The following is a 23438-nucleotide window of genomic DNA, read 5'->3' on the forward strand; positions in this document are numbered from 1 at the left end:
ACGATCTTTATTACCATCTAAGGCACTCCTGACCTGAGCTTGCCATCTCCCATTTCCTCCTAACTGAGATATGTCTGCCTCGCCTTATTTGCTCCCTTTGGCAAGTCGTTTGATTAACAGAACAATAGTTTTTAGCAGCACGGTTTTCAAAAACGATATAACCCTCCGTATAGTGCACGAAATAAATATTTCATGCCCTCTCCCTTCAGGGTACAGTCACACTTTAGCTCATTATATACTTACAATGATAGTCGACACATACTTCCAACACCCAGACACCCCAGTTTTTGGCGATAAAGTCATCCACATCTTACGTAGGAAGATTCCTTTTCACAGTCTTTGATGGAAGGCCATGAAATATTAATTTCACAACAGCTGTCTGCTCACCCTTATTTGACGGGGCCTGTCAGCCTTCTAATAATCTTCCTGGGTTTGGTCTCATTTGTGTGTCCCCATCGAGATGCCTGTAATCTCCTTCATTATTAATCTCACAGAGCAGAAATGTCATGCCGCCAGCTCCGGTGCACACTCGCCATCATTTAATCCTTGTTTACCAGACTTCCTTTTTCACCCCACTGAAGCCACCCGCTGCTGCCACACCAGCGTGCTCGCCCCTAAAGAATAGTCTTTTCATTCTGTCACGAAAGCAGAGAATTTGCATTGAGATCTATAGTCTTTTTCCTGCCACACACCCTTCTTATCATGCCTCTAATGGATCACAACAGCCTCCATTGTGCCTTGCATCTGTACGTGCAGGCTAGTGTGTGTGGTGACTGTTTGAATGAAGATACCTTCAGAGCCCCTTGAGGATTTTCTAAGCTGATTTTTACCCCTTGTTGCATGTCCTACTTCCTGCTCAATCATCTCGTTTCCAGATCCCCAGACTCCTGCAGCTTTAATGTGGCATCATAGGGTGTGTACCTGGCCAGGGCCCACATTTGGAATGAAAACAGTTTGTCTGGTTTTTGTGTGATTTATCTGGGTATTGTATAAAAACTGTGCCATAAGGAGACCGATGGAGACATAAAATGTGAACAGGCTGTTAGTTTTGATCTAAAAATGGATATTTTTATAGAATTTCCTTGATTCTTTGATTCCAATGTTCATAATACAGTTTTTCCTTGATGTCAGACATGTTTAAAATTGTATCAGTCATTTAGCAGCGGTATAAATGACTGAAAAGTCTTGCCTATTTTGAGTAACCGCAGTCGGATTAGATGGTACTGTACCTGCAGGAGAATCATAGAAAGCCAAAGTGTACTGCAGACTAATAATGTATACTTACAGACAAATAATTTAAAATTAATATAAAGCAACTTTATATCAACGGCCACAAGCCAACTGTGCTCCTAGTGCCAGTCCCAAGTCCAGATAAATGGGAAGGGTTGCCTCAGAGAAGGCATCCAGTGTAAACTTTCGGCCAAATCAAACATTCAGATCATAAAGATTGGTCTTCCTATTGATTGGTGCTGTTGGCCAACAGGGTGCTGTTGTACTGTTGGCTAAAGGCAAAGCAATAGGAGTGGGGGAAGGTTAGGAGTCAGCGAGAGAGAAGAAAGGCAGGAGTCTGGAGATGAGAATAGGGACTCTAAATGTAGGGGCTTTGACTGGTAAAAGGGGAGATGGAGAGAAGGAAGGTCAATACATGTGCCGAGGAAGGATAGTGGCTACATGGGTCAAAGGATGTTAAATCTGCCAGGCAGGAGGAAGGGAAGACCACAGAGGAGGTTCGAGTACTTGCAGAGGGTTGGTGTGACAGAAGATGCTAAGAATAAAGTCAGATGGAGGCAGATGATCTGCTCTGGAAACTGATAAAGTGAGCAGCTGAAAGACAAAGAAGATAAAGCAAAGTGATATTTAGCATTTAACATGAAAGGTAAAAGCCTTGAGTCTTATCTCAAAGCGGTTGAAACTGTAATATTAAAACACAATCTCCCTTTAAGGACAGAAACTTAAATGGTTTTAACTGATTTATTTTCTCATTTTTTTTGTTATTGCTTAACACCTGGAAATCATTAGCTTATACTGACCATAGTTACACTGTTCACTCATTTGTCAAATTTAGCTGAAGATATTATTGCCCCAAACAGCCCATCAGCATCCACTTACAGGCTAGCTAGAGCTGCCTGTAGCTGTATGTTTTGCCTCAATTAGGGACACAAGTGGTGGTGACACTGAAGCCAGATTTAGAATTAAGACAGCAAGGATGACTGGGGGTCCTAGAGGGGGTGAAATTTGAGGTTGAGCATGTCTATGAGAGTACATATGTGTACCAGAGAGGCCTTGGCAGTTCAGTGGGACTGTATATTAGCACTTGCCAGCTGTTCTTTCTTATATGCCAAATCCTCCTCTGTTTGCTGACAGGCTCATTGGCAGCTGCATGCGGGATGGGGAAAGGCACCTGTCTGAATTGTACAGGGGGTCTCAGCAGCGCCAAACAACCTTACAGCAGATGGAAAATGCTGGAGCAAGTGGCCTGTGTGTATGAAAGCTTTTATTTTGAAATTGATCCTGCCCACAAAGTACTGGCACATGCCTCGTGGATCTGTAAAAACAAAATTGGCACAGTTGGTCAAAGTGATTGTGGACATAAGGACTGATCGTTACAGCCATTCATCTGTTTTTACACACCTTTTATAGACTTTATAAATTCCACTGTTAGCCATGACAGATATTCACGAATTTCTCCCAGATTGCTTTGTTTTAATGGTATGCCACAGCACTGTTGTTGCTCCCTTAGGTAAAAAGTGGGATGCATCAAGTCTGCTTGTTTTACTCTGTATTCATAAAATATTGCAATACAAGTAGAAAATGACATGTCAAAAGAAACAAGTTAGGTGACAGTCAATGGGTCCATACTTTTCCGGGTCATATTTAAAGCAAACAAAGACAATGCAACTATTAGTGGCTCAATTCTCCCTCTGCTACCACCTTTCACTCTCCTCTGGTCTGGCGTCTTAATAAATTCACCATATCATCTCTTCACCAGGATATGTGTTTGATTTTTTAGGTGGCTGCAGGATTCTGAAAAGCTCTGAAGAGTTCTACCACTTTTAAGTCAATCTTTGCATAATGCTTGGTTTAATAATAGAAGCAAAACTGAAAACAAATCAACAATGGAAACCATTTTAGCATTCATACTTATTTAATTGAGGAAGGGGTTTTTTTCTGACTGGCAGTGTCTTTTAATTTGGTAAAGCGTTGTAAATGTATTGAAATGAGTGTTCCAACTTTACAATTTCTTCAAACACTTAACAATTTAATGGAATGTTTTTCAAGCACAGATTTAATTCATACAGCATGCCAATTATTACTACTGCTTGTCAAGACTGGAATCCTCTGCATTGGATTTATTAATTATTTTGTTAATTGGGCTACTATTTTCCTTAAGTAAATCCATAATTAAACCAAGCTTTTGCAAAAAAGTATAATTTAATCAAGCGTTACGTCATCTGGGAGGAGTTGTTGAGGCAATGCCTGCTGTCAAGACTTGCGGTCTTTAAGTAATGACGTGATGAATCCTGCTTCCTGGTCCTAACTATGCTTTTATTAAGGCTGTTGTGTTTTTAACATGTTTTAATGCTTTGTATCTTTTCTATTTAATCTGAACAAGCCCCTAAAAAAGGCAGTGATCACTGTCGGCCTCTCTCGGTTTTTATCACCATTTTAAAGCTCAGTTTTTAAATCCTTACAATGTAACTACAGCCAACCCATGCAGCAATTAATGAATGACTAACCTCGTATGTATGGTGGATGGATTATCTCAGTTTTTCTCCTGACTGAAGTTTGGCATTTGTCCCTAACTATCGGGAACCCTCATGTTAACTTTTATCGAGTAGAAAAAAGTTAGTGTTCATCCTCCAGCTTCACTGTGTTTTTGTTATGCTAACTATAGCTTTGTAGCTAGCCACCACGCAGCACATCATTATATACCAGCTAGTCCTTCAGTCACCCTACAAACACCACTGCTGTTTAGTTGCCTATCTTCGTTTATGTCGAAAGTGACAGCAGAGCTGTAAGTTTTAATTTTTTCAGAAATCCCTCAGTCAGACCATGCTATATCATGTTTGGGTTGAAACTAGTGAGCTAACTTGCTGCTAACTTCTAACTCCGTTAAATTTAATAAATTCTGTTTTCGTGGCTGCCTGCGTGTTAAACTTAATTGTTACACCTGGTAAAGCAGCCACACTGACCATTTTATTAAAGATATATAGAAACATTTTCATTTTCACTTGAAATACTAACATGAAAAAATATATTGGTCTAGCTAAAGTTAATGCTTGTAGAGAACAGTTCATGATGAAGTAAAATCTGTTATAATGAAAATAGCAGGGAATATTAATGTCATTAATAGGTTTTCTAACATATAATTGGAATTTAAGTAAGTCTACTTTGTTATCATTTACAGGATAGATATGACATGAAGGGATTAGCTATGCATTCTGATTTCAATACTGCTTGGAAACAAGCCTACAGGGTTGCAGCTCCAGAATAAATTAAGTGAGTATCCAGTTACCCATCACAATATAACTTATTACAAAACCATTATCCCATTAGTAAGTCTGTACTCGGTTTGTTGACGATGATAGAGGAATATTAAAGCACTCATTAATAGATCTGCCACCTTCTGCCAGAGCCTTTACAAAAGGAATAAACAGAAGAGTAAAGAACGGCTCCATGTAATGAATGTATTGAAACTGTCTGGAATAATGAACCTTTTGATGTGGGGGTAAACTATCATTATTTGTCAGCTATGGACTTCAGACACAGGGACCAGCTGGAGATATCATCATTTCATTCAACCTGTCTATTCATATTCAGGAGACCCAGGAGGCAAAAAGAGCAGGGAACACATGTGCAACGTAGAATATGCAGGAGCGCCATTGTCTAAGAAGCAAATCTTTTCAAATTACTGCAATGTCAGGATGTAATGAGAAAGATAGGCAGTGCAATAAAGCTTGGACAATAAACAAGTCACATCTGACATCCTAGTAGGTCTGCTTGAGTAAATATGGTAATATGACAGCTTTGATAATCCAAGGCTCACAGAACAACAAACTCTCACTGCTTTGATATCTGTGTGCATTTGAAGAGCCACGCATTAGATAAAATGAGCAGTGCAGAGCAAGCGTGATGCATATGCGCTGAGTGGCAATCATTTGAAAGGTATAACTGGTGATTCTGCAGTGAGCATAACAGAAAGTCCACATCTCTTCATCCTTGAAGGTTAGAAATGTGCATCTAATAAAAATAAATGACCAGGACGATTTCAGGTTAAGTGTCAGTTGATATTGTCGATACAACTAATAAGAGAGTCACAGCTCATAGTAGGGCAGAATGGACCCATGATATGTAGTACTCCTCATTTCTATATATTTTGCTAGGAAAATGGGAGATAGCTCCAGCAGTTTATGTAAGTTTGCACATTTTTCAATATTAAACACAGCAACAGAGTTCAAGTAGTCTTTCAGAACAGTTTTCTAGGCCTACTGAAGGTTATTCAGCAGATTATTAGATTCTTGCAGATTAATTGTCAGTCAGTTGACGATAACCAAGAGCTGGTGTGATGTACCAAAAAAACTGGGTTTTCAATAACCATTCCCATGTCTGCAGACCAAATAAATTTTGGAAATGTTATATTTTCAATATGTGATGCATTGTTATATTTCATATGAACGCACATTGTTATCCACAGAGATACTAATGTGACTCTTAGTCCCATGAGGGTATCCAGGCACTTGTGTTAAATATTATTTGTTCCCCTGACTAAACAGAATTCAATTATCAGGTAAAGCATGCAGTAGGGCTGTGCGATATGACCAAAATCTCATATCCCGATATAAGAATTCTATCGTCCCGATAACGATATAAATCACAAAAATGTAACATTTTCTGTAAATTCTGTGAATCTCGGGCAGCTCGACTTGCGGGAAGTGTTTCCAGCTGTGCGTCATGTAGCTGGTGTCGAGTGTTTTAACCGATGCATGAAACTATACATTTTTAGACATAAGTTGTAACGGCTGCCGTTTTCTTTGTATTTATTACATGGCGTGCTGCGGGGAAAAGCCTGTTCTAACGTTTGAGTCTAAGGTTTATTTTTTAGCACCTGGCGGCTCTTTTTTTACTTCTATTAATCTGCTCTTTGACGTGATTCAGTTTATTTTGAAAAGTCTCAACAGGATCTTGAGCTTTATTGTGAAAGGTTTATGTGGAACATAAACAAGCGGACACACGATGGTGTTACCGTCGTTGTTGCTAACCACAACGCATAAAAACAGGCGCTTGTCTGTCCGTAGTGTGGTTATATTAAATATAACAGAAAGAGAGAACTTTAAGAAATTAATATAACCACTACAGTGACCATCAAAACGATGAAAAACTATTGCCGTAAACAGTATATTTTGCGACACCACGAAACAAACGATAGTGTAAAATGAAACGATAGACGTTTTTATATCATCATCCGATATATATCGTTATATCAAACAGCCCTAGCATGCAGTAATAACATTGTTGTCTGAGAGGTAAACAATATTCCAGATTCAGGGAAATGTAACTTATGATGCACTGTAAGGCTGAAATAATGAATCAAGAGTCATTTCTTCAAGTCTAAACTGCCAGTTATGTTAATGGCAATTACATTACAGCATCCCATAAAATTCTGAATGATTATACTAAAGCTTAGCAACAATTTGTCCACACAGTTGAAATATTTCTATTAGTCAAGTATAAATGAAATCCATCTAAATGTCTGTCATTACCTGTTCTGAAACCAGAAACAACTGAAGTTCATATGTCCAAGACAGAGCCATCAGCCAACAAGAGTAATAGCAGTAGAATAAGCATCAAGTTTGATCAAGCTGTGATTACAAAACAAAACAAAACAAAAAAACAACAGAAGAAAAAATGAAGGAAAGGATAACCCCGGGAAAATGATAGAGAAGTGTCTCTTTGCCAGTACTTTTTATTTAGTGGACTTTAAAAAAAAGCGGCTTTTGGGAGTTGCTGAAGACAGAAAATATTGGGCAGCTGTTGCTCTCAGATCAGGGAAACAGATGACTTGCTGCTGAGATGAGCTGTGTGATTAGACCTGGAGTGGGACTAGTGGCACAGAGACATGAAATGAGTTACTGTCACAGGAAAACATCTAAAACTTGTTTGTAATTTCTGGATATTCATGTTTGACTGTCCATTATGCACAGTTTACTTTCATTTTCCAGTAATGCTGCTCTACAAAATAGCGGCTTGTCTCATCTGAGTATGGGTTGTTAGTTAATCATTTGTCATTGTGGCTCATTCAAGTTAATTACCTTACTAATCGATTTGAGGCTTTAAACTTATGTTGCCTTTGTGGTATTGTGATTTCATTTGAGTTCAACTCTGGGGAATATACGCTTATCTAAGAGCAATTACCTTAAAACAATATGATGAAAATTGATTTCCTGTGCCTCTGTAATGCTCATCTAATTAACCCACAATGCAAAGACTGAATATTCAACAATGGCTGCACTGCTTTTGATAAAGAAAAACATGTGCCCGGCAGCCTCTAATAAAAATATTTTAAGCGTTGACATCTGCGCAAAGTACTATAATATCTCATCTAGAGTTAAACTGAGTAAAATCTCAGGCTCTTATTATTTTGCTTAAGACTAAAGAAGAGTAATGTCCAAATGTGATTTAAATGACTTCGAACATGGCAACGTTTTTTGTGTCAGATAGGCTGGTCTGAGTATTTCAGAAACTCCTGATTTACTGGGATTTTCCCACACAACCATCTCTGGGGTTTACAGAGAATAGTCTTAAAAACAGAAAGTATCCAGTGAGTGGCAGTTTTCTGGTTGAAAAAGCCTCGGTGATGCTAGAGGTCAGAAGAGAAGGGCCAGACTGTTTTGAGTTGATATGAAGGTAACAGTAACTCGCACTAACCCTGCGATATTCAGATTGTAGTGTCAAGATTTTGAATAAACAACATGAAAAGATGGATTTATCCTACATTGCATCAACACGTCTGGTGGTGGTGGTGGTGTAATGGTGTGGAGGATACTTTCTTGGCACACTTTGGAGCCCTCAGTAGAAACAGAGAATTGTTTAAATGCCACAACCTACCTGAGTGTTGTTGGTGATTATCTCTATCCCTTTATGAGAACGGTGTGCTCATCTTCTGATGGGTGCTTCCGACAGGTTAACGCACCACATCACAAGCTCATAGCATCTCAAACTGGTTTCTTAATGATAACAATGTAATAAAATGTAATAAAGTGGCCTTTACTGTCACTAGATCTCAATCCAATGGAACACATTTGGGATGTGGTGGAACAGGAGATTTGTGTCTGAGAAATCTGCAGCAACTGTGTGACGCTATCATGTCAATATGGACTAAAATGTCCTAGGAATCTTTCCAGCACCTGGCTACCTGACTAGTGAAAAAATAATATGGCGTGCTATTTCGTTTTAATTATACCCTTATTTGCTATAAGCATGTATGACTGGTCACCTACTTCACACCTACATCTACTTATTTAGTCATATGGTGCAGTGGCTCCTTTGATCACGCATACTGACTGATATGGACAATCAAGGAAAGTCTCTGTTTCGAGAAAAGGTTTGACAATTATTTAAAAAAAACAAAAACCAACCAAATAACTTTTGATGTTTTAAGTCGCAGTCTATGAAAAAGACAATCAGGAGAAGGTTAGTGAGAAACAGGTGTCTTTATGAAGTCAGTAGTTAGCTGGAGAGTGTTTTAAGGGCCATAACATAAACTTGACACCTTCATGAAAAAAAGGCCAAATTGCATTCTTTCTGAATCACTCTGAGATCGTCTCAGAACTTTATGAAACTGAATTAAGGACATTGGAGAAGAACAGTTGCTTTCACAAACTGAAATGCTAGGAGTTATGTTTTAATAAAACAAACTGAGCAAAAATCAATGCAACCAGACAGAATTAAATGTGATGTGGTTAAAGTCAAGTATATTAAATAAAGTCAAAAGCACTATTATCAAAAAACACTGTTACCATCAAACTAAGTAGTAAAACATGACATTCTCAATAGCCTGCCTGTATGTGTGCTCTCTATTCTAAGCTCTTATAAAACTGAATGTGGGAATTTGCCTATGAGCAGCGTCAATTATGTGTTTTTGCTTGATTTTTAATCACTCTGGAGATAATTAGACTGTAATAAAAAAAAAAAAATCAGTTGGATTTTAAATGTAAGTTAGTTCACAGAATACTCTTTGTCATGTTAATGAGTGCTTTCTTATAAAATGTTACTGGTGCTGGGGAATATTTCACCGCTGCAATGTTTGGGGTGATCAATAAGTCAGCAGACAAGATGTAAAGTTAATATTTCAGAAGTGCTTTTTGAACGTGATTAAAATCTGGTAATAAAAGCATCATAGATTCATAGCTTTCTTTCTCCTCTATTTATAATATCAGATGCAGGATTTTCAATAGCTCAGTTTGATGTAGTATTCATTGCCAAGGGCACCGGCAGTCAGTTATGCGCGTTAAATGTTGTAGAGAAAATAGCTGTATGAAGAGGTCCCACTTTATTATACTCAAGGTGTGAATGCTTTATTTTTCAGGAGAGCCATTTGCTCCCACCTTCATTGCTTTGTGCACATTCTCCCCTGATATTCCACCGCAGTAGTTAAATGGTTCTGTCTTTAATAAGTCAGTTTTGTCTCCTGTTGAGGTTTTTTAAAATTCATTCACCACGCTTCTATCCCCATTGGAGCATGACTGGGGGAGAGCAACACTGAGTACAAAAGATTTTCTGGATTGAAGGCATTTTTTACAGAGACAGCTATTTTTGAACTTTTCTTTGAATGTTTTTATTTGACGAATACGTTTATGAGGGAAAAGAGCATTTTATAAAGTAGTTGTTTTCTGCAGCGAGGCATTATTGATTAATAGTGGATAGATGGGGAGGAGAAAGGGTTATATTGTAGCAAAATGTCTTATTGAAATCTACTGTAGGTCATTTCAGTTCAGTAAAGAGAAATACAGTGGATTCTCAAAAACATACACTGGCACTGCACACTGAAAAAAATATGTTGTTGGATTTACTTAATTCAATGGTGGACATTTGTTGCACACAGATGTTTTGCTTTGGCAGCAACTTAAACAATTGAATTAAATTAACACAATTTATTCATGTTCAATAAACTTGTGCAATTTGTGTTGATAAAATGTGACTTAAACATGTTTTGATGAAGTAATTTGAGCTCTTGGAATATTTTAATCCTTCACAATTTTCTCACGTTATCCCAACACGATTCAATAACTTTTACCCAATACTACTTGGTCACTTAAATACTACATGTTATCTTCAAATTACATTTTGCTATTATATTCTAGTATCAAATACACAATTTTCAAATGGAGGCCTTATAACAGATTGTATTGTTCTCTTCCAAGATGGTTGCTGGCATCCACCAGTAACCTTTCAAAACAACATGTCTAATTTCACTGCAGTAGGTAAAGAATTAAACTGACATTACTCCTCTACTGAATCTATATAAATCAACAGTTAAATAATGTCAGTTCTTCCGTGTTCTCTGGAATCAATCACAGCAAAGAAATTGGACTGTTTCTTTTGAAAAATGTTGGGAAAGAACAATACAAAACATTCTATTTAAGGCCTCTAACGTCAAGATTCAGTTAAACAACAATTATAACTAAACAATTTGAGGTAATGTTAGTTTCCATTAACATTAAATTAGGTTACTGAATTGGCAAACACCTTCCTATTAACACTACCCATTTTACCCCAATAACTAAAGAAATTAGCACTTGCAGGTCAAAACCTTTATTCAAGAGACGCAAAAATAACATTGATACAGTGACTGTCAAAAATTACAGCACTGATCATACTGTGACATCTTGGTTCAAAACAGCACACTTAGAAATATTCAACGTTCTTTACTTCAACTGAATGAAACTGAAAATACCATTTCACACGACCCATATGGGATATTTAGACTGTATAACTGTTCACGCTACATCTCTTCACTAGTAAAAGAAAGAAAAAATACAAAGAGAAATTTAAAAATGCTGCCAAACAGACAAACAGAACTTGTACAGAGCAAAAGGAAAAACAAACAACAACAAAAAACGGCTCGTCCTCATGGCAGTTGCAGAGTATATAAAAATGAACCCTGCGATCCGTTCCTGGAATTGAGCTTCAAAAATGCAGCAGAACAAGTGTGAGATTTAAATGTCCTCTCACCTAGAGCTGGTCACCTCACATGCATAACAGTGAGCTTCGTTGCAGGAGCAGTTTTGTCTTAGTTGTGAGCTTTTCTTGAGAGCTGAGTTGCATCCAACTCCATTACCACCCATTGAATCACCTCAAAAGTGTAGCAGAGTTGTGATGGGTAACTCATGTTGAAGGAATAAAAAAGGTCCAAACAGCATGGCTACTGCAAAGGTCACGTTATCCAGATCTTGAAGAACAACATCAGAAAAGTCATTGCCTGCTGCATCCTCTGGAGACAGATGTTCATTGTGGTTTTCTCAATCTGTGCAGTGGCCTCAGTCAAGTCCTGGTTAAACACAAAACATTTCTTTAAGATTCCTTTTTAAACTCATCTCTTTTGAATCTACCAGTTCTAATGTTAGAGTAATTTAAACCAATGCAAGCAACATAGTAAATAGCTATAGCCAAAGAGTGGTCTGCCATGCTGCCATTCATGGTCTAACAGAGTTTCTAAGAGAGGGTGAAAAACATAATAATTTCAAATGCTTTACATTAGTTTTTGTTAGAAAGACACCGGCCCATCAGAAATCCAGGTTATGTCACTCAGAAGATGTTAGAATTTAGACTTTCAGCCCCACAATTTGGTTAGCTGTTGGTCAGTTGGTCATTTTTTCAAACAAAAGCTAATATAAATATTGGTGGGATTTTCCTTTGTTCATTAGAATGACAAATTTAAAGTTTTTTCACACTGATGTGACCCCTAATACAGGGGTGGGGATGGGGCCTCAAGGGCCGGCGGCCGAGTTCACTACCAGGCCTCATGTGAACTTCAAATTATTAAAGAGGACTACTGGTCCTAACCAGTCCAATGAGGATCAAGTGGATAACTAAATGCATTTTTAAATGTTGCAAAGCCACAATCTACCCATAAAACACTCACCATGAACTCCTGCACCAAGATGTTGCAATTGTCTTTCACACAGATGCGGAGCACTTTGATGAGGGACTCCGAGGATTTATGTCATCCTTGACTATTATAACAAAGAAAACAGAGATTTGTGAACTTTTCAGTAGCACAGAAGAAAATGATCCCAGACAAAAACTCTTGACTTTTTAAACCAGTCAACATGCAACACCAGCATCTACAAAGCAATATCAAAAGTTCCTGTTTGACATCAACTTTATGGATATATAGTTTCCAGAACATTTATTTTTAAAAAAAGATAATTTTTTCTCAGTGGGCCAGTAAATGCATGACGAAAATTATGGCATCCTTTTAGTGGAATCATTACTCACAGGTAATAGTTGACTGTTTCAATGGATGTAGCATAAAAATCTTTTACTGACCTAATGCAATACATATACACTTTGTAGTTAAAGAATTTTAAAGTTCTTACTGTCATTATGGCAGCTACATCCTTTAGCTTTGTGCCCTGTTCCCCTGATCACTTTGCAAACACTTTCAGCAGACTGTCAGAGAAAAACTCAGCTCCGTCAGAAACCTTGACTGTAAAGGCATGGTTGGGATGCACTGGAATGCTGCATTTTATCTGAAATGACATAAAATTATTTTGAAATAACAGCAGGCACTGTGCTTGGTTAATCAGTAATGTTTTGTTGAATAAAAACTGTGTTTCCAGATCTTATGGGATTAAAAAAAATCCAAAGATGTTTGTTTCTGATTTGCAACCCAACAACCCACAAGTTACAACCTCATTTCAGTTCAAGTGTGCATTAATGCGAGTCCAGTAATCACCTTTCTGGCAATACATACAGGTATAAGTTAAACCTATGGCAGATTTTGGATCTCTCAGTTGTATTAATAGGGTGAGTATGCATGCACCTAATAATTATAAAAAACCTATTATAATTAAGTTACAGAAACGAAAATAGAATATACTTTCTTACCATAACACCTTGAACCCACAATCCATCAGCTGACTCCTGGTGAAATGCAGAATAGAGGTCATCTCTCAATGTGCAGCAAAAAAAACAAAAACAAAAACAAAAGGACAGCAGGTGAGGGCAGGAGGGGTAGGGATGTAAGCTAGCATAATGCCGCTGATGATATTAGCTAAAGCTGTTCAATGTCCAAAATCTCACTAACACCACGGTGCAGTAAATACACAATGTAACTGAAGAGTCAGTTGACAAATCTATTCACACAGAAAACCAAATTATGTTATGAGTGCCTCGTAATTAGGTTTAATGTGATATTACGGCTCTTGTGCCAAAGACAAATTCAAATGAAAAAGCGCCAATTCTTTGACAACAGATAAAACAGCAAATAAGCTAACGGCTCTTTTTTAGCATGTTACATGGCGACACTCTAGACGTTTAACTACATTTGGCTGAAATATGGTAAAAATGAATTCAAAAAATCAAGACATACCAAAAACGTAGAGTTGGCTGCTCGACTTGACTGAGATGGATGCCTTTTTTAAACCACGATCCAAAGCCCGCGAGATGAAATCACGCGTGGTTTCACGAGATTTAACGTTGCTATCTTATTGACTTACTTCACCTGAACATGATATGAACAATTGAATACACCCTTTCTGCATATCATGTAGTTTTTACACTATATAGTTACATTTAACTTTAAAACATGAGGCAATTGTGTTAAATGCATGCAAGATGCTTACATAAATCCAAGAGATGGCCAGTCCCTTTTTTTCAGTGCAGTGTATGTTTTCCTGGGTCTAAAAAGTATCTTAATACATATTTATGAACTAATGAAGGTGGCCATTACATTTTTCACAGAATATGACATTTTTCTTGATTCATGCATTACTTGTTTTATGGAAAACAAGCCGTGTGAAGGGGCCACTTTCATATTAATCATATAAATCTTGGAAAACATGCAATAAATATATTAACAACCATTTTCTCATGTACATAGCCTTTGTACATTTTAAATGGTCATTTACAGAAGACTTACATGTTTGCTTTCTTTTTTCTTTTTTTTTTCATTTATGTCAATGTCATCCCAAAGTCCAGACACACAGAGGTCAGTTAGATGACATAATCTGAATTTCTAAATATGTACTGTTCTTTAACTGATGGATGACTTGCCTAAAGGCGTTTCCACACTTTGGGGATGCATTTAGGGATGTTCTGTATGTCCATCAAAAAAAAGCAAATGCGCTGCTCAAAATAATTTAAGAACACTTTAGAAACATATCAGATATCAATGGGAAAAAAAATATTATGATGGTTATCTATGCTCATTTGGGTAATCCCAAAAGGTTGAGGTAATGTGTCACGAACAAAAGGATGGAAATACAAATGATCAACCTATGGAGGGCTGAATTCAAAGACACCATGAAAAGTAAACAAATGCCTATTTTGCTGAAAATTCATTGCAGCAACACAAAATAGTACTGAGTAGTTTGTATGGCCTCCACATGCATGCCTGCACCTAATGAGGTGACAGATGATGTCTCGGGGGGATCTCCTCCCATATCAGGACCAGTGCATCAGTGGACAGTCTGAAGTCCAATCTGGTGGAGTCAGACTGAAACATAATGTTCCAGAGGTGCTCTATTGGATTTATGTCAGGTGAGCGTTGGGGGCCAGTCAATGGTATCAGTTTGTTCATCCTCCAAGAATTTCCTGCATATTCTCACCACATGAAGCCAGGCACTGCTGTGCATAAAGAGGAATCCAGGACCCACTGCACCAGCATAGGGTCTGACAGGCAATCCAAGGATTTCCTCATGACACCTAATGGTAGTAAGGGTGCCGTTGCCTAACCCCTTAAAGTCTGTGTATCCGTCCATGGATATTTTTCCCCAGACCATCAGTGGCCCTCCACCAAACCGGTCATGCGGAATGATGTTACAGCCAGGATAATGTTCTCCACCATCATAAAAGCCAAACCAGACCCTTTCAGTCTGTGACATGTACTCAGGGTGAACCTGCTCTCATCTGTGCAAAGCACAGGGCGCCAGTGGTGGACCTGACAATTCTGATATTCACTGGCAAATGCCAATCGGGCTCCACGGTGACACGCAGTAAGCACAGGGCTGACTAGAGGACGGTGGACCCTCAGGCCACCCTGAAGTCTGTTTCTGATTGTTTGGTCAGAGTCATTCACACCAGTGGACTGTGGGAGGTCATTTTGTGGCGCTCCGACAGTGCTCATACCGTTCCTCCTTGCACAAAAGAGCAAACCTTTAATGGGATGTATCCAGGAGGAGTTGGACTACCTGTACAGCTCTGTAGGGTCCAGGTATTGCCTCATGCTACGAGTAATGACATTGACCCTAGCCAAATTAAGGCACTGTTTATGAATGCTTAAAGCGTGATGCAATTTCTTTCTTTTTTTTTTGACTTAGTCAAACAGTTATTTCCAACCTATGCCTGGCCACTGACTCTCTGATGCTACTTAAGACATACTCTCATTCCAGTAGAAGTAGATTTCTATTCAGCTACATGTTGTCGTCACAGACTTCAGCAGAGGCCAGAAACAAACCAGGGCGATGTTGTTTTTTTCAACAAAAATTAAATTCACTGTATATGATTGAAGAGTACGTGTGAAAAACTGGAGATGCAGCCTCCGGTGGGAGAATTTCTCTCGGGATGTGAAACCGGAATAATAATGACACACAACTGAGAGGAGAGGAGGGATTTCTGTGAACCAACCCTGTCACAACAGAGACCAGAATAGTGGTATTTTGAGTAAAGGGGATCATTACTTTAGTCACTGTGGCAAGACTTGGTAAATCCCAGAAGGCAGCACGAGTAGAATTGAAGTCTTAATTTTTTGGATCTTCTTTCCTCCACATGAAAATAAAATAAAACGAGTGGACACACAACTTGAGTTACGTATCTTTTACATTTTTGTTATGCTTGATGGTTTTCTCCAGCTAGTCATTTGTGGCCTCATGAATAATTCAAGTGTGAAAAATCAAAATGAAATGCGAGAGCGAAATATATGTCACACGAGGTTTAACATAATAATAAAGCCTCCACTGTTGATTGTCATCCAGATCTGGCTTCGTTTCAGCCACGCATTCTTGCCATTTCACACCTTCAGCCCGGCTGATGGAAAGAACAATCATATTATATCAGCTGAATCATTGCTCTTAACATGTGTGGAGCTCCATTACAGCTATCGCTTGGAGTCAGGGAACAATCGTGACAACGTGCTGGAGAGGATTAAACGCGACGGTGCTCTTTGTGGACAAGTCATATAAATGCCAGACCATATAATTATGATTAGAGGGAATCTCCAATAAATGTTAATTGAATTAGGAATTCAGATAGAGCTCTGTCGAGTTTGAGATGAATGTGTGATGATTCAAACTTGTTTCTGCTGTAAAAATGCTGATTTTAATTTGGTCAGAATCGCGGGTACGTTAAATAGATCATGCTGCTGAGTTGTTTCATTCCCATCTCTGCTCAATTATACATTTTTCTAATGAAATTAAAGGAAAGTGCAGTGGTGTGAAAGGTTGCTCAGAGTGGTAGTATGAAGCCAAATGTTTTATTGCTTTCTGCTCTGTTGCTCAAAAGTACCATTCATTATAAAACAAAACGGGGGAGACTGCAGCAGAAAGCACTGCAGAAAACGCTGCTATATTACCAGTAATCAGTGGAAGTGCCATCATTTTGTAAGGGCTGACAAGCCAGTCCCCTTCCAGACAGGCACCTGGAGGATGTTTACATCTTTAATCTGAATCTCAATGAATGTGCATTTAATTTATAAAGACACAGTCAGGTGTTTACTTGTAATTGAGAGCTATTTTCTGCCAGTGAGCTTGATCACATCCATTATAAATGATTATGTGACCATCCATGGAGCTACTGTTGCTTTCAAGCAATATTTGCAAGCTAGATTGGTTGTTTTTACACATTTCACTGCAAACAGCGGCTATTCATGCTCATAAAACCGAACACTGCTAAATGTATACGTGCATTGTCATAATAGTGTCACTTAGAGCTGGGCGATATAAGATTTTTTTCATATCACGATATGTTTTTTTCATTTCAGGCGATAACGATATATATCATGATATAAGCCAAATAACTATATTTGTAAGATTTAAATGTGACGTTGCTCACAAGTAAAATGTGAAATAATCAGCAGCTTGTTTTGATTTAAATATTTATTTCCCATAATAAGTTCAACAGGGTAGATGTACTTAAGGAACATGAGACTTTTTCAGATAAATAAAGGCAAATATTGCAAACTACACAAAAGCAGCCGCTAAAGCGTTTAAGTTTCAAAATAGAACAAACGAAACAGACGACTAAATTGTCAGTTCCACTTAGAAACAAAATATTAATTCTAAAAATAAATCTTAGTTTGTTTTACAGAAGAACAGACAAAATTGACGAACTTTTGTCAATATCAAATAAACTGAGAACTAAAAGGAAATTCTCAATCTCTCCTTGTTGTATAGCTTAGCTTTTCAAACAGTTTTAACAGTTACTTTAGTCTGACAAAAGCCAAATTACGAATTAGCGCTTCCAGTCAGAGATTGAGCATGCACTGGTCTATTGTATTTCCAGACTTGCTTTCGGCACAGTTTACAGTGCGAGCTACTCTGTTTTTTGTCAGACTTGAAATAGCCGAAATACCTCCACACTACGGAACTTCTATGGCTCTTCCGTTCGACAATCTCTCCGGCATTGGAACCATCATCTGTTTTCTCTTCGGTAACCTTCGGTCATGCTCGGTTGATTTTTCTCTAGTCGGCACACTCATTTCCTCCATTACCGTTGGCTGCTTCCCAAACAAATACACATGTGCGGCACGTAACAAGTCACGTGACGTGACGCTGCGGCTGTGATTGGTTCGGCTCTGCGCTACTTAATTTGGATTGGCTGTTGTTCTTTTTTTTTTCTTTTTTTTTTTTTTAAAGAGGACAACAGAGATGAGGCCTATCACAATAGTTTAACTTTTCTATCTAGGAAAATTTATTTCGCAATACATATCGTTATCGTTCTATCGCCCAGCTCTAGTATCACTGATGCTGATGTGCTACACAGAGTGAAAACAACCTGCCTTACTAACATTAGAAGACTATCAAACTTATGTAGTGTAGCATTATATTGCTGACGGGATGATAACATGAAAGACAGCCGTTCTCCTAAGAGCGTTTTCAAAGGATGGTAAAAGTTTTCACTACAAAAAAGCTTCTTGCACATAGATAGCCTGTAACCAGTGTAAGAGTTTTTAAAACAGTGACCCCATGAGATTTTCACCTTAAATCAGGGAGATATAGATAAAGGTCAGAAAGCAATTTAAGCGCTTCTGCAGGTCTGCTCAGAAGCTTAATTTGATAAGGGGATCATAAGAAAGGTCTTGCCAGTGGAATTGGTTTTACTGCCACAGAGCTGTAATGAGAAAGCAGCTGTTAACAGGTGCCCCATTTTGCCACTTTTTTAGAGTAACTGCGATGCTTGCTAAATTTATCATCCATCCATCCAAAATGCAACTGTTGCACCTGCTTCTCTTTGGGAGAGACTGCTAAGCTTATCTATCTGATGTCCAATTGCCATTCACCTTAAACAGAATAATAAATACAAAATAAGATTTTCTTCTCTTATTTTGTATTGAGTTGGAAAATTATTATTTTTAAAAAAAATGAGTGGTCATTAAGATGCTGGAGCAAATCATTTCCTCACACTCTCAATCCTAGAGAAGCATGATTAGGTAACTATAGCTGTGGTGACTGATATTGTTAGCCTATGTACAAGCTTATACAAAAAAACCTTGTTTCATGTTTCCAGCCACATTAATGGCACAAAGGATTATTTTATCAGTATTTGTATGTTGATAAAATAATTGTTTGAGAAGCCTCCTGGATTATCCTCCAATGTCACACAGTAAACCTCAGTGATCCGCAAACAGGATTAGAGCTTAATCTTCTTATTAAATTGTCATTCATGTGCTATATAATGACGCAATCCATCTGCAAAATCACTCAAATCTTTATTACAAAATAAAGACATTCTACCTACACACTTTTATTTACACATTGTGCATTTCTTCATTCAATATTTTTGGAATAAGACAAGAGTACAACTAAAGACTTTTAATGCAATTTGATAACGTGCTTTACATATGCAGTGTTAATGCAGGAATGATCAGCCAGGGATCAAAATGGAAACTTTTTACTCAGTGTAACTCTTTAGAATTGACTGCGCATCAGGGCATTAGACTGATTTTCCTTGGATACCTCGATAGAGAACGTACCGAGTCAATGGAACATTGAATGGCTGCCAGGCACTGCTAAAAGGAAATCCATGCATTCAGGACAGAGATAATGAAACCGAGTTAAGTCAAATCTTAAGACACGTACGAGTAACTCACTCTCAGTCCCGTAACAGTAAAGATTTTCTCCTTTAACTGAAATCTAGTTATTCTCTGCTCATGATGGACAGCTTATAAAATGAAGGCAGTTGCTCTCAGTCCTTTTTAATCCTGAGGTTATGGGAACTAAGTGCGCTTAACTTTTCTCCACTAAACTTATTTGGCAGATATCAGCTCATTTTCTGTGGCACTGTGTAGGACAACAAATTTGCCTTTGATAACGGGATCTGAATGTAAGTACTCACAATGCAGGCGATTTTGACCTTAAGAAGTCACACTGGCTTCAGTCAAAATGTGGTTTTCGTGAGTAATATTTTTGTAAAATTTTCATGTCTTAATAGTATACGCCTTCACTGACTATCAGTCATATCGCTGATAAATTAGGCTTTTCAATCCTCCAAGCATCATAAATAATGATAATGACTTACAGGAGATTTGATGAGGAACCATCTCTGTGTTTTTGTGGTCAAAGTGCCCTTGAACATAAATAACGGTGCCTGAAAAATGTCTTTCTTGGAGTACTTGTGCTCTGCTCGTTAGCTGAAACTATACAGCTCAATATGGCTTTTGCAGCTTGGTAACCTTAAATTGCATTGTTGCTGTAATGTGCCTGATCAATCTACTTCGCTGTTACAAATGCCTTAGAGTGCAAAAAAATATAATGCTAAATTACTCCGAGATTCGATTTTTATAATAGGTTTCACATGAGGGGCATGTCTACGTCTTTTTCATGGAGAGCCTAGCTCATTTAACACTTCCATCATGGCAATCTGTTCACGAGGTGGAAAGAGATTTGTGGTAAATTGTGGAGTTTGAGGAACGGTAGCCGCAGGGATTTCCTTTGAATGTACTTTTAATTTCAAATGAGACACCGGTGTAAAACCAAGCCAAGAAATGCACACATTAAAACAAAAAAAATTGATTTGTGCTGACTGAGCTGGATTTTTTGCAGAAGGTCTCATTTGATAGCAAATATTTTTTGAGGAATACATAGACTGTCTTTTTTCATGTCAGAGATAAGTGTTCTGGCAAATCCATCATGTGCCGCCTGCTGTCAGACTGTGGGAAAAACAATTAAAGGTTCCACACACAGGTCGAGTTGCTCCGATAGTCAATGAAGGCAACCTCTCTGGGTGGGCCTAGAAAAGATAGATTCATTAGGAAATGCCAGGGGAGGAGGGGTGGATGTGTAAGACAATTAAATGACCTACACTGGAGGGGACTGAGGACTCGGGGGGCTAAAAAGATGAAGGGAAAAGCCAACTGTTCAACAAACAAGTTCCTAGAACAAAGTTTGCACAGTACACTGTAATTATTAAGCAATTATAGGGATTTGGGTCAAAAAGGAAAACGGTAGACACTGACAGTGAAGTCATTATGGTGATCGAAGAGCTTAGAGGGTGTTAAAACTTCAGCATATAGAACTGTAAGACTTTGGAGTGTCCCCTGAAGGTCAGTGATATGCACACAGACACAGCTACACATTAATTTGTATACAAGCAGCCAGCAGAAGCACATTCTTGGCATTCGGTCAAGTCACAGACAATGTACAATATGGCCACAGATGACGCTGCTGTGTCGGTGCACGAAAGTGGCCTTCCAGATGCCCGTGCACGGTCGCTCAGTTAATCAAACACTCAGTTCATTAATGCTGCTTGTCACTAGTGTCAACAATCGAGAAAGTGCTGAGTATTGAATCGCGGAGGACTTTGTTCGCCAACCATTCTTGGCAGGCATTGATTTTAGCCGATAGTCCTTTAGCCCTCAGGCAGCAGGATGTAGCTCATTGATGAGACATTTTATCAGGGAAAAGGTCAGCCCGAGTGATTGATATCCTCTTTTATGAGTCGTAATATGGACGATATTAGTTGTGCACTTTGACTGCTCAATCTCAATGACATTTACTACAACCTGGCCATTAAAAAACGATATAGGAGTGAGACTGAATAACAATAACGTCCTTATTTTTGTGTATTTGAATGTTGAGCATCTATAAAACATGCGCTGCTGTCTTGCATATGACGGTGACAGCCCTTTTGGGGTCTTTGTTCAAGTGTTGTTTATGGCTCCTAAATGTGAGCTTGGGTAGATGGTGGTATTGATTATTTGTCTTAACATTGATCCATGCAGATAACCTTATGTTCAGTAAGGAATGGATTGAAGGGATTTAGAAGATCGAGATTAGCTTAGAGAAGTTAAACTAGGCATAATCTTTTGCTAGCTAATAGCTAGCTTAACAACCACTCTACAGATTAGCATAAACGTGTGTGGACATTTAGTACATACTGACTTATGTGATGCAAGACATTTGAAGAACATAACACTCGTTAAGACTGACTTAAGTTAACAAAATGAATGAAGTACAAGTACATCTCCATTATTTGCCAGAACTTAACATACCAACACGCTAACCTGTGATGATGGACACCGTGCTAAATGTATGTTATAATGCCACAGTTAGCATTCTGCTTAAAGCACTGCACATGCTCTGTTTTGGGGATTTTGACTGTAGATCTGTAGCCATGTTCAGGCAAAGCTTAAATGAACTTCATAGTTCCGTTTGTCAATACTTGCAAAAGTCACTTTGTGCCTAACAAAGTGCACTGGAAGACTTAGTCAGCACCCAAGCCATACCTTGTCATAAACAGAACTTCATTTCATGACAAGGTGATATCCATACTTCTGACTGGAGGCACTGAACTAGCAATTCCGTTGTATTTGCATATGCGTATTTCTCATCTTGTTCTGCTTACAGTGGCAAATTTACTTCTCAGCGTGATACTGAAGGATCCATGCATAGCTAATGCTCAACGGTAAATTACACTAATTGTTTTAAACCCTGACATACCGGCACAATTATACCTGTCTCAGCAGTGCAGGCAAATGTATTATTGATCAAAATGTTCGCTCGTTAAATGATATCCTATTGCAGCAGGAAGGGTAGGGAGCAAGGGAGATGTATGCATGGGGAAGAAACTGATTTTCTACCCGATCCATTCAGCTGTGATAAACTTCTCATTCTTGCTCTGATAGGTCACTTTGTTCACTTTAACAAACTCACAAAATACATGAATGACTCTCAAGTTCCTCTCTTGACTAACTGGATCCTTACATTCACTGAAGTGCTGTCCTGTAACTTGCATCCAATAAGGAAAAAACATTCCTTAAAATCCCCTTAATATGCAACATTCATTGCAATGAGAGCCTCATCAGTCGTTGCAAGAAGTTTGATGCTAATATTTCTAACAAATCTATACTGTACAGTGCATTCATGATGTATTTATAGCCTCTTACTTTTGTGCATTCTACATATTTGTTCAAACATTTAATATGGAAAACCCCCTGAAATTTGTCATTTTTGAAAGCCTTAAGACTCATCACTGTGTACACCGAAATTATCCTTAAGCCTTGTGAGGAGCTGCACTGGTTTCTCCTAGTGTGTGCCAAAATGAACTTATTGGACACAGTTCAGTCCATAAGGTCATACATTAAACAAGTCCAAGACAAAAACCAAGCCAAGTAACTCTCTGTAGACCGCTAGTATAAAACTGCACCCATGCATAGATCATGATACGGGTCAAAAAAAGCCTAGCAAGTGACCTAATTCTGAAATGGAATAAGTTTCCAACTGCCAGCACTCTTCCCAAAGTTTGGAAAAGAATAATCATTTAAAGGCGCTCAGTCAGTGAAGTGACCGAGAACCAAACTGCCTCTCTAACAGCTCCAGACGTCTACTGCAGAGATAGGAGAGCCTACCAGAACTACCTGAGCAGCTCCTGATCAATCTTGGTTGTGATAGTAAAAATTCTCAAATCTAAGACAAAAAATTGAACACTGTATTTTGTGAATACCAGATCATCACCTGGCTAATGTGGAAAGGGCATTGAGGACGCTGCTCCACACTAGGCAA

At 38.3% G+C, this 23438-nt stretch overlaps 1 long non-coding RNA gene across 3 annotated transcripts; it reads right to left on the reverse strand.

The window, feature by feature from the left end:
• Positions 1-11086: 11086 nt before the first annotated feature.
• LOC146665152 (uncharacterized) lies at positions 11087-13888 on the reverse strand. Of its 3 annotated transcripts, none has more exons than XR_014912567.1 (5): positions 13848-13888; positions 13111-13726; positions 12600-12752; positions 12143-12233; positions 11087-11548 (listed from the first exon to the last, which is right to left on the reverse strand). It is a non-coding gene; the product is annotated as an uncharacterized LOC146665152 (long non-coding RNA). The 3 variants fall into 3 exon arrangements; XR_014912568.1 differs by having other exon boundaries at positions 13111-13174; positions 13595-13882; XR_014912566.1 differs by having other exon boundaries at positions 13111-13882.
• Between the last annotated feature and the right edge of the window lie 9550 nt (positions 13889-23438).

The sequence above is a fragment of the Rhamphochromis longiceps genome, linkage group LG7 (genome assembly GCF_057381845.1).
Source record: "Rhamphochromis longiceps isolate RC_006_pf linkage group LG7, R_longiceps_female_GT1.1, whole genome shotgun sequence".
NCBI lineage: Eukaryota > Metazoa > Chordata > Actinopteri > Cichliformes > Cichlidae > Rhamphochromis > Rhamphochromis longiceps.